Raw genomic sequence first — 21534 nt, 5'->3', positions numbered from 1 at the left:
GCAGGACCATTCAGTGTTTTCAGTGCCCAGTTAACTGGCCGGTGGGGCCTCAGCCCAGGGAGGGGGGCTGTAGACCAGGGGCCTGGAGTAGTGATTGGGGTGGGCGCAAGGGCTGAGGCCTTGAATGGCAGGGTTAGGGCAAAGAGGAGAGAAGTAGGAATCTTGCCTAAAACCCAGAAAGATCTGGATGGCCTGCTCAGCACCTGGAAGGGCTGCAGGGAGGAAAGGGGGAAGGGGGGGATCCAGGTGGGCCTTGAGCACCAGGCCACCTGAGGAATCTTCAGGGAGGCGGATGTCAGCTCAGCACCCCAGACTGAGAGCATCTCGGAGGGGCAGCAAGCTCCCCATTAAGGGAGGTGTGTAAACAAGAGTGCCTGGGGGACTTCCCTGGTTGTCCAGTGGTAAAGAGTCCACCTTCCAATGCAGGGGACGATCCCTGTTCGGGGAACTAATATCCCACATGCCGCGGGGCAACTAAGACCGCACGCCACAACTACTGAGCTTGGGTGCCTCAACGAGAGCGCCCGCGTGCCGCAAAACTACAGAGCCCACGTGCCCTGGAGCCCGTGTGCCACAACTAGAGAGAGAAAACCACATGCCACAACTAGAGAGAAGCCCAAGCGCCACAACGAAGAGCCCGCGTGCCACAACTAAGACCCAACACAGCCAAAAAATAAATAAATAAATAAATATTAAAGAGAAAAAGAATGTAAAAACTTATTTTAAAAAAAAGTGCCTGGGAGAGACCTCAGCCCCATACAAGGCTTGTTACCGGTGGCCCCGAAGGACCCCTTTCTGTCCTGAGACCCTATACGCTGCCTGACTGGGCCTTCACCCCAGCAGCCGGTCTCGGACCTCCCCTCCCCACTCCAGGAGTCCATTTCCCTGAATTACTCTGGCCCAAGCCAGCCATATCCCCTTTCCTGCCAGACTCTGGCGCCTGCCACCTGTGAAGACACAGGTGCCATTCTTTGAGACCCAGAATTTGGGAACGACAGGCAGATTCTCATCACCCCCAACCTCCCAGAAGAAAGGCTGGCCCTCCTGGGCCTCAGAGCCCCAGCTTATCTCCCGGGACTCCCCTCCCCCTGGGGGAGCAACCACTGCCGCCCCCTTTTAGTGTGTATTTCCTTCACACTTAACATCTGACATCTGTCAACCTTCTCCACAGCCCTCAGAGGCAGTACACAAGATTAAGAGCACCAAAGTTGCTGTGGGACCTTGGATAACTTTATAACCTCTCTAGGCCTCAGTTTCTGCAAATTGCAAAATAAATGTAACTGTCTCCTAGATGGGTTACGATCTGGAGTGCGGCTCCATAAGTGATGGCTCTTATTATCATTTTGAGCCAATGGGGAAACCAGCCCCAGTGCTGACTGCAAGGCTCTTTTGCCCCATTTACCTGCTGACATTTATAAGCCCCTACGTTTTCAAGTGGATGCTGGTCTGAGGGCCAATGAGTGAGATAGACCCTACCCTCAGGGGGCTCACAGCCTGATAGTGAAGGCCAACTTATGACCAAGTTACAAGGCGATGTGATAAGGGAGTACAGAGCACCGTGGGAGGGCAAAGGAAGGGTGGCCCATCCAATCTGAGGGGGGAGGGCTTCCTGGAGGAGGTGACCTTTAAGACCTAAAAGATGACTAGGTATAGGCCAGGCAAAGGGGGTTGAGGAAGGCATTCCAAGCAGAGGAAACTGCAGATACCAAGGAGCTGCAGTTCGCTGGGCTGTAAACTCCGTGAGAGTAGGGAGGGGGTTTCACCTGATCAACCCTGCACGTGCAGCACCTGGGAGGTGCCCATAAGTATTTGTTGAGGGAATGAAATTCACTTGGGGAGGGGAAAGGAGCAAGACGGGGCTGTGGAGGTGAAAAAGGACTGAGCAGGGTCTTGTGGGTCCCAGGAGTTTGGACTTTATCTTGAGGGCTTAAATGCAAGTCAGAAGGAACCCTTTTGCTGGAACAAGAGGGTTGCAGTGGAGATGGAGGTGGGAGCATATCTGAAGGCTTTGCCACCCACATGGGTACCTGGGCTCCAGTTCCAAGTCCCTAGCCTGCCGACTTGTCCAGCCCTGGGGCCTCCCTCCCTGGGCCCAGGCTTTCCCTCACCCCCTCTCGTCCCTGAACCCCGGCCTGTGCCCGTCCAGGTGCTGCGCCCCACCCCTGAGCATAGCCCCAGACCCTGAGCCTTTGTCCCTACTGTCAGTCCTGCTGTGGAGGTAACAAGCGGCGGGGGCTCCCCCTGTCTTTTGCAATAGGTTTCTTGCCACTAGGGTTCCGACCTAAGAACCTCAGTTTTCCCGTTTGTACAATGAGCATTCCTCGTCCTTCCTCTCACAGGCTCGCTGTGATGAGCAGTGAGATGGTGCATCTGAAATGTAAAGCACGCTAAATACGCGTAGTGTTCATTTTTTCCTTTCACCATTACGGTAGTCAGATGTGTTCCTGAGAGAAAGACTGTAAAATACTAGTAAACAGAAAAAGGAAAACAAGTGTAATTCCCTGAAGTCCCACTGCCCAAGAGGAACATCTTGGTTTCTGCCTCAAGTGTGTGTTGTGACCATTCCAAAGGGAAACCCAGCCCCGGAGGAAGCGTGGGACAGGTCAGGCCGGCCCTCCAGGCTCAGGCCTTCTTTGAGGAGGAAAGGTTATGTGGAAGCCCGTCAAGGCACATTTATTAAGCACCCACTGTGTGCCCGGGCTGGACCGGGAGACAAGCCCTTCATATTTAGTGAGAATGTTGATTTCCCAGAAGGTTTGTCACTAAGGGTGGGATTGTGCCGGGGGACACTGCGGGGTTCAGAGTGGAGGCTCCTGAGGGCTGAGGGGTTGGGAGCCTCTGTCAGAAGTTCTTCAGAAACAGTCTGGTACCTCCAATCCAGTTTGGCCTACAACGTCTGGCACCTGGGAAAATTATTGCCTTCAAAATAAGGAAAGAAAATCAAAGTTAATATTTTATCTCACACAAATATTCTGACAACTAGTAAACTGCACGTCAGTATAGTGTGATACAGAATTCTATTTCTGTGAAGTGTGGACCCATTTTGTGTGATGTGTTGTGTTGTGGGATGAGGCCTTCAGGAGAAAGAGGCCCTGGGGCCTAGGAAAGTCTTACATGTCCCTGGCCTCCAAGTTCTTTCCCCAGACCCGGAATTGCCTTGGCTCAGCCTCCTCTTGGGGGTGAGACCAGAAAAGTGCAGGCACCATCACCAAGAAGTCACTGTTAACATAGGACAAAAGGGTTTCCCTGGTGGCGCAGTGGTTAAGAATCCGCCTCCCCAGTGTAGGGGACACGGGTTCGAGCGCTGGTCCGGGAAGATCCCACATGCCACGGAGCAACTAAACCCGTGAGCCACAACTACTGAGCCCGTGTGCCACAACTACTGAAGCCCACGCGCCTAGAACCCATGCTCCGCAACAAGAGAAGCCACTGCAATGAGAAACCCGCACACCGCAAGGAAGAGTAGCCCCTGCTTGCCGCAACTAGAGAAAGCCCGCATGCAGCAATGAAGACCCAACGCAGCCAAAAATAAATAAATAATAGTAAAAAATAGGACAAAAGAACCACAGGAATGCGTCTCCCAACAACCCCCCCACCCCTGCCCGAAGACCCTGAGATGCGATTGAGGCTACCCTCCCCCAGGATGCCCAGGGAGAGGGGTCAGGCCCTTATGGGAGTAAACAGGATGTGGGGCAGCCACAGAAAACATTTGGAGGTGGTGGCAGGTGTCACCAGCAGGCCTCTGGCTGACACAGAGCCGGAACAGTCCTGGCAAGACGAAGGGGCATGAGCTCAGGGTTGGGCACGGAGCCCAGGGAGGGGTCAGGTGGGGCTGGGCGCTGCCCACCTCCAGCTCCACCATGAAGCCTACTGTCAGGACACTGACCTCCTCCCCCTGCCACCAGCTCTAACTTGTCGTGCCCACCCCTCAGAGCCCAGTGCGTCAGAACTCCAAAAACCATCCATACCCACCCCCTCAAGGGAGCCTGGGATAGAGCTGGCATGGATGCTTCTGTGGGGGAGGAACAAATGACCGAAGATTCTTCTTCAGGGTAATTCTTAAGACTCTGCTCTTTCTTTTTTTAGCCTGGGAGGTGGCAGAGTATTTTGTCTAAATGTCTCGGTAAGCCAGAAATCAGGTCAGATATTTTTGTTGTATTTTCTCACCCATCGCTTTGGGCTTTTGTCTAGCCCTTGCCATCCCTCAGGCCACACACTTTAAGCTTCAGCCACGATGCCCTACTAACTATTCCCCAAACACAACAAACTGTTTCTTGCCTCCAAGCTTTTGCTCAGTGCAATTCCTTTTGCCTGGAATGCCCTCTATTTGCTTCTCTCCATGTAAACTCCTCTTCATCCTTCAAAACCCTCTCCTGTAAAGCCTTCCACGATTGCTCCAGCAGGTCAGTCAGGCTCCTCTCCCACAGTACCTGGACACTCCCTCTAGCACATCACATAGAGTGTCTTTTCTGGAAGTATTTCCTTCCGTGCCTGTTCCTACTGGATGCTGGCCAATTGAAGAGTAGAAGCTGGTTTTCAGTCATTTCTCAATCCTTCACGCCCAGCATACAACAGGTGCCTTGTCAATATTTAAAAATCAAGAACCCACATTTACGGCTTCCCTGGTGGAGCAGTGGTTAAGGATCTGCCTGCCTATGCAGGGGACACGGGTTCAAGCCCTGGTCCAGGAAGATCTCACATGCTGCAGAGCAACTTAACCCAAGCACCACAACTACTGAGCCTGCGCTCTAGAGCCTGCATGCCACAACTACTGAAGCCCACGCGCCTAGAGCCCATGTTCCACAACAAGAGAAGCCACCACAATGAGAAGTCCACGCACTGCAATGAAGAGTAGCCTTTGCTCTCCGCACCTAGAGAAAGCCCGCGTGCAGCAACAGAGACCCAACACAGCCAAAAATAAAAAATAAATAATTTTTTAAAAAAAGAACCCACATTTATGAAGGCCTTCCATGCCAGGCAGAGTTTTCAGTGCATTACATGTATCTAAGACTCCCAACACCCCTACAATGACGATTGCTTTATCAGCCCCAATTCTACATATTCAGAAATGGAGGTATAGAGAGGTTAAGAAATGTGGCCAGCAAGACAAGGAAACAACCTAAGTGTTTGCCAATGGATAAATGAATAAAGAAGATGTGGTAGATATTCACAATGGAATATTATTCGGCCATGAGAAGGAAGAAAATCTTGCCACTTGTGACAACATGGATGAAACATGAGGGCATTATGCTAAATGAAATAAGTCAGACAGAGAAAGACAAATACTGTATGATATCACTATGTGTGGAATTAAATTAGCCAAACTCATAGAAACAGAAAGTAGAGTGGTGATTACCAGGGCCTGGGGGAAGGTGGGGGTGGGTGGGAGACGCTGGTCAAAGGGTACAAATTTCCAGTTATAGATGACTAAGTTCTGGGGATTCTAATGTACAGCATGGTGATTATAGTTAACAATACTGTATTATATACTTGAAAGCTGCCATGAGAATAAATCTTCAATGTTCTCATCACAAAAAAGAAATGGTAATTATGTGATGTGATGCAAGTGTTAGTTAACATTGTGGATCATTTTGCAATATACAAGTATATTAAATCAACCCCTTAAACCTACACAATGTTATATGTCAATTATATCTCAATAAAACTGGGGGAAAAGTTATTTTTAAAGAAAAAGAGTGGTTTCTGACAAATCATAAATGAGACCTGATGAAGGAGTTCATGTATTTGATGCTTGTACAATTTGATTGTCTTAAGTGTGGCTTCTACTTTTATCTGGTGGGGGATAAGTCAATTAATTGTTCTACTAAAAAGAGAAAGAAAAAAAGGAAGGTACAACAGACACCGCAGAAATACAAAGCATCCTAAGAGACTACTACAAGCAACTCTATGCTAATAAAATGGACAACCTGGAAGAAATGGACAAATTCTAGAAAGGTATAACCTTCCAAGACTGAAACAGGAAGAAATAGAAAATATGAACAGACCAATCACAAGTAATGAAATTGAAACGCAAGGGGAGAGGCCACAATAGTGAGTGGCCCGCGTACCGCAAAATAATTTAAAAAAATAAATAAAATAAAATACCTAGGAATAAACCTAGCTAGGGAGACAAAAGACCTGTATGCAGAAAACTGTAAGACACTGATGAAAGAAATTAAAGATGATACCAACAGATGGAGAGATATACCATGTTCTTGGATTGGAAGAATCAATATTGTGAAAATGACTATACTACCCAAAGCAATCTACAGATTCAATGCAATCCCTATCAAATTGCCAATGGTATTTTTTACAGAACTAGAACAAAAAAAATCTTAAAATTTGTATGGAGACACAAAAGAACCTGAATAGCCAAAGCAGTCTTGAGGGAAAAAAATGGAGCTGGAGGAATCAGACTCCCTGACTTCAGACTATACTACAAAGCTACAGTAATCAAGACAATATGGTACTGGCACAAAAACAGAAACATAGATCAATGGAACAAGATAGAAAGCCCAGAGGCAAACCCATACACCTATGGTCAACTAATCTATGACAAAGGAGGCAAGGATATACAATGGAGAAAAGACAGTGTCTTCAATAAGTGGTGCTGGGAAAACTGGAGAGCTACATGTAAAAGAATGAAATTAGAACACTCCTTAACACCAAACACAAAAATAAACACAAAATGGATTAGAGACCTAAATGTAAGACCGGACACTATAAAACTCTTAGAGGAAAACATAGGAAGAACACTCTTTGACATAAATCACAGCAAGATCTTTTTTGATCCACCTCCTAGAGTAATGGAAATAAAAACAAAAATAAACAAATGGGACCTAATGAAACTTGAAAGCTTTTACACAGCAAAGAAAACCACAAACAAGACGAAAAGACAACCCTCAGAATCGGAGAAAGTATTTGCAAACGAATCAATGGACAAAGAATTAATCTCCAAAATATATAAACAGCTCATGCAGCTCAATATTAAAGAAACGAACAACCCAATCCAAAAAAGGGCAGAAGACCTAAATAGACATTTCTCCAAAGAAGACATACAGGTGGCCAAGAAGCACATGAAAAGCTGCTCAACATCACATAATTATTAGAGAAATGCAAATCAAAACTACAATGAGGTATCACCTCACACCAGTTAGAATGGACATCATCAGAAAATCTACAAACAACAAATGCTGGAGAGGGTGTGGAGAAAAGGGAACCCTCTTGCACTGTTGGTGGGAATGTAAATTGATACAGCCACTATGGAGAACAGTATGGAGGTTCCTTAAAAAACTAAAAATAGAATTACTATATGATCCAGCAACCCCACTACTGTGCATATACCCAGAGAAAATGATAATTCAAAAAGACACATGTGCCCCAGTGTTCACTGCAGCACTGTTTACAATAGCCAGGTTATGGAAGCAACCTAAATGCCCACCGACAGACGAATGGATAAAGAAGATGTGGCACATATACACAATGGAATATTACTCAGCCATAAAAAGGAATGAAATTGGGTCATTTGTTGAGACATGGATGGATCTAGAGACTGTCATACATAGTGAAGTAAGTCAGAAAGAGAAAAACAAATATCATATATTAACGCATGTATGTGGAACCTAGGAAAACGGCACAGATGAATCAGTTTGCAGGGCAGAAGTTGAGACACAGATGTAGAGAACAAACGTATGGACACCAAGGGGGAAGCCACGGGGGGTTGGAAATGGTGGTGTGGTGAATTGGGTGATTGGGATTGACATGTATACAATGATGTGTATAAAATTGATGACTAATAAGAAACTGCTGTATAAAAAAATAAACTAAAATTCAAAAATTAAAATAAAAAGAAAAAAGAAAGAAAAGAAGGAAGGAAGGAAGGGAGAAAGAAAGAGAGAAAGAAGAGAGAAAGAAAGAAAGGACTTCCCTGGTGGCGCAGTGGTTAAGAATCCGCCTGCCAATGCAGGGGACAGAGGTTTGGGCCCCGGTCCGGGAAGATCCCACATGCTGCAGAGCAACTAAGCCCATGTGCCAGAACTACTGAAGCCCACACACCTAGAGCCTGTGCTCCACAGAGAAGCCACCACGATGAGAAGCCCACGCACTGCAACAAAGAGTAGCTCCCACTCCCCACAACTAGAGAAAGCCTGCGTGCAGCAATGAAGACCCAACGCAACCAAAAATAAATAAAATAGAATAAATAAATTAAAAGATCTCCCTGTTAAGAAAAAACTTTATGAAAGAAAGAAAGAAAGAAAAAGAAAAGAAAAGAAAGAAGAAATGTGGCCAAGAACAAACACCAGCAGGTGGCAGAGGTGGGATTCAAACAAATGAGTAACAAGTGGTAATAATAATAAGTAATGAGTTGATGAATGAATAGATGAATAAAAGGACTGAAGGGAGAAGAAAAATCAAATAAAGAGGGATGTCCTCAGGATTGGGGAGGAAGTGCTCCCCCTCACATGTGAAGAGAAACCTTTGATCCACATCTTTTAATAAAGAAATATATTCTTCCTTCTCCTGCTCCCTCTTATTACTGCCTCCCACTCAGGAACTGAGTACTGGCATGTAAAAATAGCAAACCTGAAGGAGTGTGAAGGAAGTGCTCAGCAGAGCACCCCACCAGGAACTCCACTCTCCTACCGTGTCATCCACTCCCGATTTCTTGCTCATCCTTCAGGGCCCAGTTTATTTCCCACTCCTCTGTGAAGCCTTTGCCAACCCCCAGCAAGTAACAGAAACCCAAGGAAACTAGCTGAAGCAAAAGAGGGGGATTTATCAAAAAGATCCAGTGTTTCAAGCCATCCCAGGACATCAATGCAGCCAGATGTCCATGAAGGACAAGGATCAGGGACGGAGAGACTATCAGGAGCCCTAATGGCTCCCCGCCTGTGGCTTAGCTTCCTTCTTCCTTTTGTGCGGTCCCCCATTACGGGGTAGAACGGCCACCCACGCCCACGCAGTTAACATCATCTTTAGAATCTCAATCTGTGCCACATTCTTAGGGAAGAGCTCTGATTGGCTGGTGTGGATCAGGTGATCAGCCCTGCTCCAATCCCCTTGGTCAGGAGTGCTGTCACGTGGTACAAATATGACGGCTGGAGGCCTGCCCTCAGAGAGTGAGGGGAGAAGCAAGGTACCCAGAAGGTGTCTCTGCTGCCTGCTCATTCATCACCCTCACTCTTCCTGCGGAATTAATCTCCTCTGTCTGTGCTTACTGCTCTTACTTCACAATTCTATTTAAGATCTGATCGTGTTCTTCTGCTTGCTGTCTGAATTGAATTGGTGCGTGTGTGCCTATCCTTGTGCACAAGCCCACAGGAGGGCTCCAGCTTGCAGTATAGACTGACCCTCAACCCTTGTGTTACTTTAAGGCCTCCATCCTGAACCTCTCCTGAAGACCAGCTTCATGGGTGTACAGCCTGCGCATGGTTTAATGCTCTGCTTTTGCCCTCTTGAAATTCTCAATAATTTTTGAATAAAGAGTCCAGCATTTTCATTTTGCACAGGGCCCTGAAAATTATGTAGCTGGTCCTGCCTCTCTCCTAGCCCCACCTCGAGCTCTTCCTCCCAACCTAAGTCTCCTTGGGCTGTCATAATAAAATACCACAGACCGGGTGGCTTAAACAACAGAAATTGATTTTGTCATATGTCTGGAGGTTAGAAGTTCAAATCAAAGTACTGGCAGAGTTGGTTTCTGGTGAGATTCCTCTTTCTGGCTTGTAGAAGGCTGCCTTCTTGCTGTGTCCTTAATGGCCTTTTCCCTCTGTGTGCCTGTGGAGAGAGAGTGCATTCTGGTGTCTTCCTCTTCTTATAAGGTTACCAGCAGATCTGATTAGGGCCCATCCTAGTGACCTCATTTAACCTTAATTACCTCCCCAAAGGCCCTATCTCTAAATACAGTCACACTGGGGGGGAGGAGGGGTGGCTTAGGGCTTTGACATATGACTTGTGGTGGTGGTGGGGGACACAATCCAGTCCATAACACTGACCTTCTTGGATCCTAGCCCCTTTGCTTACACCCCAAGCACAGCCTCATGCCTGCTCCTCGGATTTGCCTGGTGACACTCTCCCCTGGAGCTGACCTCTAGTTTTCCTCCTTAGTGGTGGCCTACTTTGTCTTGGATTCCTCACCCTGGGCAGCACCCTGCCCTACCCAGTCTACTCCTGACCTTGTCTCTGTTACAGTCCTTTAGGGCCAGGGGACCCCCCCACCCCAGGCCTGGAGGAGGGTGGGGCCAGTCTCCTCCATGGCATGGGAAGCACTCACACCCTTCAGGGACTGTGTCAGCGTCCTGGCTGGTACTTTCTTGCTTGCCTAACTCATACTCAACCTTCAGAATTTGCCAAGAGCCCTCTCCTTCTTGCATGCCATTTCTGCCCACCTTCCACTACTCCCATGGCTGGGGTCTTATCTTACCCCATTAGCGTTCCCACGATACCACATCACAATGGCCAATTTCATACCTATTGGTTCTGCTGGTGCCTTTGTCATCATCTTCACCCTGGTGCCTCACACAGGGTTGGCACAGAGCAGGCACAATAAATGATGAGCCCCTATTGAAGGTGAGGCTTAGGCTTGTAACCTTTGATCCTTTTCCCCAGACCCTTTCTTTTTTTTTTTTTTTTTTTAATATTTATTTACTTATTTGGCTGTGCTGGGTCTTAGCTACAGCTTGCAGAATCTTCGTTGAGACATGTGGGATCTAGTTCCCTGACCAGGGATCAAACCCAGGCCCCCTGCATTGGGAGCACAGAGTCTTAGCCACTGGACCACCAGGGAAGTCCCTCCCCAGACCCTTTCTGACTATACCCAGAAGGTGTGCAGAGAGTATTGTCTGCAGGGACAGAGAGGGAGTTGGCCACTTCTAGGCCAGATGAGAAAATAATCTGTTGGTTTCTTAATCATATGGCTTTTAAAAACTAGAGCCATCAAAGGCCCCAGATAACGTCACATACTTTGGTCCTTTTTACTTTCTATTTGCAGTCGTGATAGCCCTTAGGAAATATATTCACTAAGTTTTTCAAAATTATGGAAGCCATACAGTTATATCCTCACTGTAGAAAAATCAAACAAACGGCTGTAGTCTAAGATTTGAAACACAAAAATTCGTTCAAAAAACTGCAACTCTTTCTAAATCTGTAATAAACATGATGACCCAAAACCTATGAGATGCGGCAAAAGCAGTTCTAAGAGGGAAATTTATAGCAATAAAATCAAGAAACAAGGAAACAAGAAAAATACAGGAAACGAAAACTGTAAAGAAATACAAACACATGGAGTCTAAATCTGTAGTAACTGAGCTCAGCTCCCTAGCCCACAGTTCTGCTCAACAGCAGCAAAATCCCCAATATTTCCAATTTACCACTGGGCACTTTCCATTTACACTTACACTTATAAATCTTTGAGAAAGTTTTTCTTATATTTTTGACCTTGGCTAACAGTAGGAAATCCACTGCACTTTGAAACCCAGTGCAACGTTTAATCAATAATCAGGGAGCAAAAGTTTCATAAAATAAAACTTAATTTGATACTCTCTGATATTTTCTATCCTGTCTCTATTTTCTAATCTATTCTGCAATGCTTTATTTGATTTTATTCTGTGCTGTCCACTCAGTGAATTTCAAGAACCACTGATGGGTCATAAGCCAGTTTCTCTCCCCGCCCCTTTCCCTCTGCTTCTAGTGTTACCTGAAAACTGGGTTTGCCTCTTGGTGGGTGTTGAGCCAAAAGACACAACCAAGACAAAGATCAGGAGAAGGAAGGATTTACCACTTGCAGCAAGTAATGAGAACACGGGGGATCTTTCCCAAAGTAGTGTTGCCCTAAAGAGCAAAATTGGGGAAGTTTTAAGCTAAGCCCCATGCATATTCATGAAGGGGCTTGAGTGGCATATGCATATTCATGAAAGGGCTTGAATAGAGAATTCAACACAGAATTGGGGCAAAGGTTGACAGAGTCCAAGCTTCAGTGGATTGTTGAAAGGTCAACATCTTCATTCCTTAGGTTCCAACCAGTTTGGTGTCTGGGGTCTTAGCATGTAGTTCTTGTAGAACAACTCAGAGATGTCCATTGTCCTTGAAACAATGTATCTTTTTGATAAATCCCCCTCTTTTTTTTTTTTTTTTTTTTTTTTTGTGGCGATATGCGGGCCTCTCACTGTTGTGGCCTCTCCCATTGCGGAGCACAGGCTCCGGACGCGCAGGCTCAGCGGCCATGGCTCACGGGCCCAGCTGCTCCGCGGCATGTGGGATCCTCCCGGACCGGGGCACGAACCCGTGTCCCCTGCATCGGCAGGCGGACTCTCAACCACTGCGCCACCAGGGAAGCCCAAATCCCCCTCTTTTGATTCAGCTAGCTACCTTGGGTTTCTGTTACTTGCTGGGGGTTGGCAAAGGCTTCACAGAGGAGGGGGAAATAAACTGGGCCCTGAAGGATGAGCAAGAAATCGGGAGTGGATGACACGGTAGGAGAGTAGAGTTCCTGGTGGGGTGCTTTGCTGAGCACTTCCTTCACACTCCTTCGGGTTTGCTATTTTTACATGAGAGGATACACGTGTATCAGGTTGTTCTTTTTTTTTAAATTAAATTCTAGTTAATTTATAATGTTCTGTTAATTTCTGCTGTACAGCAAAGTGATTCAGTTATACGTACATATACACGCAAACCCCCTGACTCTTTCCACTGAGGAAAACTTTTTGTTCTGAGTCCTCCAAGGCCCGCAGCACTTTATTTCTCAACAAACCTCTTCTTCCTCAGAAAGCCCCACAATAGAAAGCTCCTAGGGGGAGAAACTTGTTTTGTTTCTGTTCTGAATTTTGAAAAGTCTAATTTGAAACCCAAAGCTGAGCAATGACTTCTTTGTTCCCCTGCATTCGCCCTCCCAGGAACCGGTGGTGGTGGTGGTGGTGTGGCTGGAGGGCAGAGTAAAATGAAAGAAAAAACAATAACAACTGCAGAATCAAAGTAATACTCTTCTACACAGATGGAGTGAAAAGCCCCCGCTCCCCTTCCCCACGCTGCCCTCTGAAAGTAAGCACCTCTATCAGGTGTTTGTTTATACATTCCTGTATACATATATGCACACAACTTTGTGTGTGTACATATATATTCTGCTGTTATTTTTGTCATTTAGAACCAGCCTGCCTGGATTCAAATCCTTGCTCTGCTATTTACTACATGTGCAACCTTGGGAAAATTACTTAACCTCTCTGTGATTCAATTTTCTCAACTGTAAAATGGGAACAACAATAGTGATTAACCCAGAGTAGTGAAGATTACATTTATTTTATTATTTTTTTTTTAATTTATTAATTTATTTATTTTTGGCTGCATTGGGTCTTCATTGCTGCGCACGGGCTTTCTCTAGTTGTGGTAAGCAGGGGCTCAGTAGTTGTGGTGCATGGGTTTAGTTGCTCCACGGCATGTGGGATCTTCCCGGACCAGGGCTCGAACCCGTGTCCCCTGCATTGGCAGGAGGATTCTTAACCACTGTGCCACCAGGGAATCCCGAAGATTACATTTAGAGAGAGGCTAGCACGTGATGAGCTATACAGTGTTAGCACTGTGATTTATTGCAGAATATTCCATTGTGTGGGCACATCATCGTCTCCTATTGAAAGACCAAGGTTGTTTTCAGGTTTCATTATTGCAAATAACGTTGCAATGAACACACTGGGCATGTGTATTTTTCTTTTAAAAGTTACAGCCCAATTGTCTCCTCCAATGATTGTACCAATTTATACTCCTGCCAACACTACCTATTTTTCCTGCACTGTCATCAATACTGGACACCATCAGTTTGTTAGGTGAGAGGATGATGTGGTATTTAGCAGGCTTCTCCACTGTCAGCTTACTTTTTATTCCCCCATCCCTTGGCTGTGAACTGTGTTTATGGTGCCTATGGTTATATAGTGAGCACTCCTAGAACACTTAGCCTGTGCTAAGAGCTTCTGCGGGTTGTCTCCCCAATTTCTGAGGACAGCCTGTAATGTTGGTTTCCCTTATTGTCTCCATTTCATAGATCAGAAAGCAGAATCCTCCCGCGATGAGCCACACCAGAGCTAGCAAGTGGCAGAGTAAGGACTCCTTCCTGGTCTGTCTGTAATGTAACTGCTTAGATGTAGAAACTGAGGTCCAGAAAAGGGACGTTTCTCTGAGTGCACCCGGCATGTCCGTGGCTCTGCCCAGGCCCTTGCACGGCCAAGCAACCTCTGACCCCACCAAGCCGGCAGCTGTTTCTCACCCACCATGGCCTGCCCTGGCACCAGCCCCGCCCCAAGCTGCCCACTCCAGACCCTCCTCCAGTTTGTGTTCTTTTTTTTTTTTTTTTTTTTTTTTCCAGTTTGTGTTCTTTGGCCACTGTGGCTTCTAGCATGCCCAGGGAAGGGACCCAGACTTCCCAGCAAATAAACACCGCCCACAGATTTCCAAATATACAGATAAGTGTTCCCTCCCACCTCGGCCAGGACTGGCTGGAACTCCTTCTTCTGCTCCTCCTGGTGTCGGGTTCTGTGTCTGAGTCCTCAGTGGAACAGCACGTGTCCTCCACTGTATGGGGGAGGGGAAACCTGCACCGCGGGGCATCACTGTCATGAACAGTAGCAGAGTAACTAACAGCCATATCCTGGTTTGGATACACTTTTCCAATGTTCACATTTTACGAAACAATTGTGAACAGAGTCTCCCCAAACAACTTGGACAGCAGTGTCTTTGTCACCAGAAAGAGCCCTTTTGGGAGTCATCTAACAGGGCTGTCACCAGCACCCCACACCCCAGCCTCACATCCAGGGGGGTGAATCAGGGTCCAGAGCTGTTCAGGTGTGTTAGCCATCTCCACGTGGTCACCACTTACAGAGACGGTTGCTTTTCAAAAATTTGATTAGGAAGAATTTTGAACATATATAAAATTAGGCAGAAAGCCCACCCTCACCCTGTCCCCATCACCCAGCTTTTGCAGTTATCAGCTCAGGACTGATCTTGCTTCATCTTCATTCCTGCCTGTTTCCCTCACCTTTAAAACAAATATTGTATCATTTCATCCACAGAAGGTAAGAGTAGGGCTTCCCTGGTGGCGCAGTGGTTGAGAGTCTGCCTGCCGATGCAGGGGACACAGGTTCGTGCCCCGGTCCGGGAAGATCCCACGTGCCGCGGAGCGGCTGGGCCCGTGAGCCATGGCCGCTGAGCCTGCACGTCCGGAGCCTGTGCTCCACAACGGGAGAGGCCACAACAGTGAGAGGCCCGCGTACCACACACACACAAAAAAGGTAAGAGTAATCTAAAAGACGAAGAGTCTTTTATTAATATAACTATAATAACATTTTCACCCCTAAGAAAGGAATAGATCGCTCATATCATCCAAAATCTGGTCAATATTCAAAGTTCCAGATACTTCATAAATCTTTTCTTTTTTTTATAGTTTGAATTAGTATCTAAATAGGGTTAATACACTATGATTGGTTAATATGTCAGGTTTCTTTTACTCTGGAATATCCCCCTCCATCCCTCTCTTTTTCCTTTTCTTTGCAATTTATTTTGTTGAAAAAACCTTGGCTGTTTTATCTGTAGGGATCACTGCAGTCTAGAATTTGCTGATTGCAGCCCCATGGTGTAGTTCAGCATGATTCTCCATCCCCAGGGGTTCTTATAAATTGGGAGTTGCATCTAGAATTGCATCTGATAAATGCAGGCTTGAGTTTTTGGGCAAGAATATTTCATAAGTGGTACTGTTTCTCCTGTCTGGAGGCATATACTGTCTGGTTGCTTCTCCTTTTATGATGCTATCATGTCGCTTTATTTTTTTAAAGCTCTTATTTTGAAAAAAACTTTGAACCTATGGAAAGTCGCAAGGATAGTGCAATGAACTCTCATTGATTTACCAGTTTTTGCCACATTTGCTTTACCATTCATGCTCTTTTCATATATAGATATATTTTTCTAAGTCATTTGAGAATGGGTTTCAAGCATCAAGCCGCTTCACTCTTAAATATTTCAGGGTGAACCTGCTAAGAACTCTTTTCCATAAGCATCTAAAAGAAAAACCATTCTTCTATTTTCACAGTACTTCTGACACAATGTGGGGGGTTTTCCCTCACACTAAACAATTCTCCAGCTCTTCAGACATCAAGCTGGCGTCCTACAATTCAGTTCTGACATTAACTTCCCAGAGTTAGCATAAACCCCACAGGTTAAGGGCTCAGTCCCACAAGGCTGCTCCCACTTTGGACACCAGTCATAAGTTGCTGGTTGTCACCTGTGCTTTTGGTCAACCAGCTATAAATTAGGGGTTCCCAGACCCTCGCCTCAAGTTTGATAATTTGCTAGAAAGAACTCAGGGGAATATTTATGTTTACCAGTTTATTATAAAGGATGCAGATGCATAGCCAAATGGAAGAGATGCATAAGGCAAAGTATACAGAAGGGCCGGAAGCTTCCATGCCCTCTCTGGGCACCGTCCTAGCACCTCGATGTGTTCACCAACCCAGAAATTCTCTGAACCCCATTGTTTAGGGTTTTTGTGAAGGTTCCATTAAGTAGGCATGCCTGATTAAATCACTGGTCTTTGGTGATGGAACTCAATCTCCAGCCCCTCTCGACTCCCCAGATATCAGGAAGTGGGGCTGAAAGTTCCAACCCTCTAATCACCTGATTGGTTCCTCTGGCAACCAGTCCCCATCCTCCCAGCATCCCCTTATTAGCATAAACTCAGGTATGGTTGAAAGGGGCTTATTGCAAATAATGAAAAATGCTCCTATCACCTCTATCACTCAGGAAATTCCAGGAGTTTTAGGAGCTCTGTGCCAGGAACTAGGGACAGAGCCCAAATATATATTTCTTATGTCACACTATCAAATTCAGGAAATGTTACAGTGATGACATTCTATTATCCAATATCTAGATCATACTCAAAATTTGCCAATTATCTTGTGTTGCTTTGTGTGTGTGTGTGTGTGTGCGTGTGTGTGTGTGTGTGTGTTGCTTTTTAAAATGACTTTAAAGGACTTATTTCTGGGAATTCCCTGGCAATCCAGTAGTTAGGACTCTGCACTTTCACTGCCGAGGGCCCGGGTTCAATCCCTGGTCAAAGAGACTTATTTCCAAATGTCTAATCCTTGCAGCCATGGAATCGTATCCTCAGAAATAATTTATAAATCTATATTAAATTTATTTTTATTTCATTTTTATTATCAAAGCAATAAATGTACTTCATTTAAAACATAAAACAGTCTAGGGACTTCCCTGGTGGTGCAGTGGTTAAGAATCCGCCTGCCAATGCAGGGGACACGGGTTCAATCCCTGGTCCGGGAAGATCCCACATGCCGTGGAGCAATTAAGCCCGCGTGCCACAACTACTGAAGCTCGCGTGCCTAGAGCCCATGCTCTGCAACAAGAGAGGCCACCGCAATGAGAAGCCCACGCACCGCAATGAAGAGTAGCCCCCGCTCGCCACAACTAGAGAAAGCCCACGCAGCAACGAAGACCGAACACAGCCAAAAATAAATAAAATTTTAAAAATAAATAAATAAAATGGTCTAAACTTATGAAGAAAACTAACATTCCTTTGCTTTCTCCCACTCCATCCCCATGGCAGCCCCCCCCCTGTGGCTTCAGCCCAGAGGTGTTTCCTCTGGGATTTACCTCCGTGTTCCTAGATAATACGCTTTCATTGCATTTCTTGGTTTTTCAAATGTAGACGTTATCTGTTGGCTTCTACTATGAAAGATCACGATGTAGCCCTCCTTGATCACCCCTCACCCACCCTCCCAATATAGTTATTAATACCTCATGAGTTCTGGTTAGATATTCATTGGTTACATTGTTTTGACTGTGTAAATACTGTTCACAGCTGAGCCACTCCCTCCCCACACCCCCGACCCTGAGACTCTCACTTGTAACGTGGGAACACAGTGGGTCTGCTCCCTTCACAGTGGGCACCCCCATCCTCCGTGCTGGAGTGGTCACAGGGAATCTCTCTAAGCTACTCTCTCCCTCCTCTACTGCGAAGCCTGCCACGGCTCCCTGGCGATCCTTGGGTGAAGTGCTATCCCGGGTCCTTTGAGCCCTGTCCCTCGTCTATCTGTCTGTCCTCACCTCCCCAACTCCCATTTTTTCCCCAGCAAAACTGAGTTATGCCTTGATCTCCAAACGCTCCAGCTGGTCCACGTCTCCATGTCCCATACGTGCCACTCCCTCCGCCTGGCACGCCCTCCCCAGCCCTTCCACAGGGTGGACCACACTCAGCTCTGCTGTCCGCTCCTCAGGAAGCCTTCTGTGATGCCCACCTTCCAAGAGCTAAGCTTGCCCTTCTCTGGGCACTTCTGCTCCCTAGCCAGCTCTGGAGTACTGGATCATCAACAGGGCTGTCACCACAAGGGGCCTGGAGGGCTACGCATGTCATCCTTTCTGAAGTTCTCAACGGAGCAGGGCTCTGACTGAGACTTGCTGAGCGTTGGTTGAATTGACTGCTTGTGCCTGGAGCTCAGAGAAGGGAGACAGGGCCTGGCAGCCGGTAGGGGCAGGGAGGTTTCAGTGACAGCCACGGTAGGGGGTGGGGTAGGGTGAGGAGAGAGGCCTTCCTCCCACGCCCATTCCAGCATTGGCACTAAAAGAGACCACCCCCTGGGAGGCCCCAGGGCAGCCGTCTGGTCTGCGGCTGGGCCCACTTTCCTGGATCCTGACGCCTGCGACCCTGCCAAGGTCCACCTCTGCCAAGGTGAGCTGAGGACATGGCAGGCTCTGAGGGCCAGGCTTCCCGAGGCTCTCATTGATAGGGCGCTTCCGTGGGCCGGCCCTGGACTCAGTGCATGCGTGCTTTGGCCCATCTCATCCCTAAGACACCTAGAGCCAGGTGCTATTATTAACACCCCCATTTCCCAGAGAAAGACTGCTGAGGCTCAGAGAAGGGTCATGCAGGGAGAACGTCCTGGAACTGACTACTAAGATCCCAGGGCTAAATGTTCTTAGTGCTTTCCATGCATTAACTTGGGTGAGGAGGGACCGTTATTATTTCGATTGAACGGGTGAGGAAACCAAAGCACAGAGAGGTTAAGCAACTTGTCCAAGGTCACCCAGCAAGTAAGTGGCAGAACCCGGGCATTCGGCCACAGAGTTTTACTCCCTTTGCTCTCAGCCTGATCGTGAGTGTGATGGGGGTGGGGGGCGATGCTGGCGCTCCCGGTCAGGACACAGCACACCTCAGTTTGCAAAGATATTGCACACCTGCCACCTCACCTGCCTTTCAGTCCAGAGAAGACACAGAGATCATGGCCCCCATTTTGCAGAGGAGAAAATGAAAACCGGAGGAGGGTAATGACTGGCACAAGGTCACACAGTAAGTTAGCTGCTGGATAAGGGCTTGGGTCCCAGGTTTGATACCCAGGCCTGGGCCGGCCCTGGCCCCCTGACTGGCTGGACCCACTGAGTTTCGTGACCCTGAGGAAGGGGGTTATCAGGGGGTTACGGGGCAGGTGAGCAGAGAGTTCTGAGCGGGGAGGCAGCCCAAGCCTTCTGGAGGGCAGCCCAAGCCTTGCCTCCTGCTTGCCGTGGGAACCTCAATTTCCTCATCTGTAAAATAAATGGCCTGCATCTGTTGGACCCTGAGGGCCCTTCCAGCCTGAATTCACAAGGTGCCTGGGGACACCGTGTTCCCTGCTCGCCACCGTTGCTTTCCCCATTAGTGCAGCCAAGCAGCCCCATTTCCCCTGCAGGATATTTTTTTCCACCTGTTTGCAGCCTCTTCCCATCTGGCATGGCTGCAGGCCTCAGGAAGCTGGGGAAGATGTCCAGCCAAGCCCAGAGCGTCACACTGGTTTGGGAATCAGCACCTCCTGTTCAATCTGCCTCACCACGCTGCCCAGTGAGCACTTACTCGTTCTGTTTTGTAGCAGAGCAGCCTGTCATCTGTCTGTCTGTCTGTCTGTCTGTGACCCTCTCCAGCAGGACTGTGAGCTCGATGAGGGCAGAGGTCACATCGAGAGATCAGAGCTTGATAAGCAGTGAGCCTCCTATTTCTGGAAGCATGCACAGAGAGGCTGCGTGTGGCCGGGATGTGGAGCGGGACAGAGAATGGAGCCGGGGGTGGGGGTGAAGGGAATCAGGCCCTCCAGCTCCGGGCTATGAGACCCCCAGGAGCAGTCTTTGAGACCCCACGGCCCGGGAGAGGACTGGGGGGCTCTGTCCTCTGTGGGCAGTGGAAAGAGAACACAGAGGCATGAAACTGACTCATCAAGGATGTCTTTATAGGAACTGTGGCAGACACTGGCCTGAGGGTGGATAGACTCAGAGCCTCCAGAGCTTTTGCTCCGTAGGAGTCCCCTCTGTGCTTGGGCCACACTGACCGCCAATGTCGGGAGGCCTCGGTGGGGAGCCACATCCCCCCACAAGTGTCCACGCTATCGGCCATGTCCTCTGGGGTCTGATGGGCTGCCACACCATGAGAGTGAAGTCTTCCATGCTGACGAAACCAGGATGGGCAAAGCTTGGAGAGTGCACTTCGGGGGAGGGGACCGTTTGCTGAGCCAGGGGCATCTGCTGCATTCTCGCCCATTCGAATGGTCTGCACCTCCAGATGCACCGCGTTCCCTCTGGCCTCAAGGCCTCTGCCCAGGCCCCTCCCTCACCTGAAACACTCATCCCCTCCCCTGGCCAGGCTAACTCCTACTCATCCTTGAGGTCTCTGTTTCGGTAATTCAACAACTGCGTCCTGGGCACCTACGATGAGGCAGACACTGTCTCAGGTGAGCTGTTGGCCGTGAGTGAATAGCCCTGCCCTCTCAGAGTTTCCACGCGATGCTGATGTGGGATGAGTTGCCCTAGGCTTGTGGCTGTAACGAGTAGCCCCCAAGTCAATGGCTTAACCCAATGAAGGTCTATTTTGCACCCATATCACAGTCCAAATGGGTGGCAGGGGGGCTCTGCTTCAGTGCCACTGCCATCCCCTAGCCTTGGATAGGGTCCCCTTGGACCCTCTGCATCAGGCCAGCTGGTGAGGGAAGAGGGGGAGCATGGAGAGCTGGGCAGGGAGGCTTCACGCCTTGGCCTGGAGCAGCAGGCATGCCACTTCCACCCACTTTCTCCTGGTGCGAGCTTGGCCGCAAACACACTGTCTGAATGTCCTGGGGCTGCTGTAACAATCCCCGAAACTTGGTAGCTTGAAACGACAGAAATGTATTCTCTCATGGTTCCGGAGGCCAGAAGCCTGAAATCAAGGTGCTGGCAGGGCCGTGCTCCCTCTGCAGCTTCCAGGGGAGGGTCCTTCCTTCCTCTCCTGGCTTCTAGGTGCTGTCAGCAATCCTTAGCATCCTGGGCTTACGGCCGCATCACTCCAATCTCTGGCTCTGACTTCACATCGCCTTCTCCTCTGTGTCTTTCCCTTTTTGTGTCCCTCTTATCAGGATACTTGTTATTGGGTTTAGCCCCCTGATAATCCAAGGTGATTTTCTCATCTCAAGATCCTTAAAAATTATATCTTGCAAAGACTTTTTTCCAAATAAGGTAAAATTCATAGGCTCTGGGGATTAGAACATGGACCTATCT

General features: G+C 47.8%; 1 protein-coding gene across 1 annotated transcript in view; it reads right to left on the bottom strand.

Annotated features, from left to right (window-relative positions):
• Positions 1–2032, bottom strand: part of SYT12 (synaptotagmin 12) — a 29064-nt gene extending 27032 nt beyond the window's left edge. The window contains exon 1 of the mRNA XM_029208878.1: positions 2028–2032. The gene's annotated coding sequence lies outside the window, so the exon portion shown is untranslated. The remainder of the gene's footprint in view (positions 1–2027) is intronic.
• Between the last annotated feature and the right edge of the window lie 19502 nt (positions 2033–21534).

This window comes from Monodon monoceros, unplaced genomic scaffold, assembly GCF_005190385.1.
Source record: "Monodon monoceros isolate NGI ecotype Baffin Bay Population unplaced genomic scaffold, NGI_Narwhal_1 Super_Scaffold_7, whole genome shotgun sequence".
Lineage (NCBI taxonomy): Eukaryota > Metazoa > Chordata > Mammalia > Artiodactyla > Monodontidae > Monodon > Monodon monoceros.
Note: the sequence above shows the minus strand (reverse complement) of the source record. Positions and strands in the feature narration are given on the sequence as shown.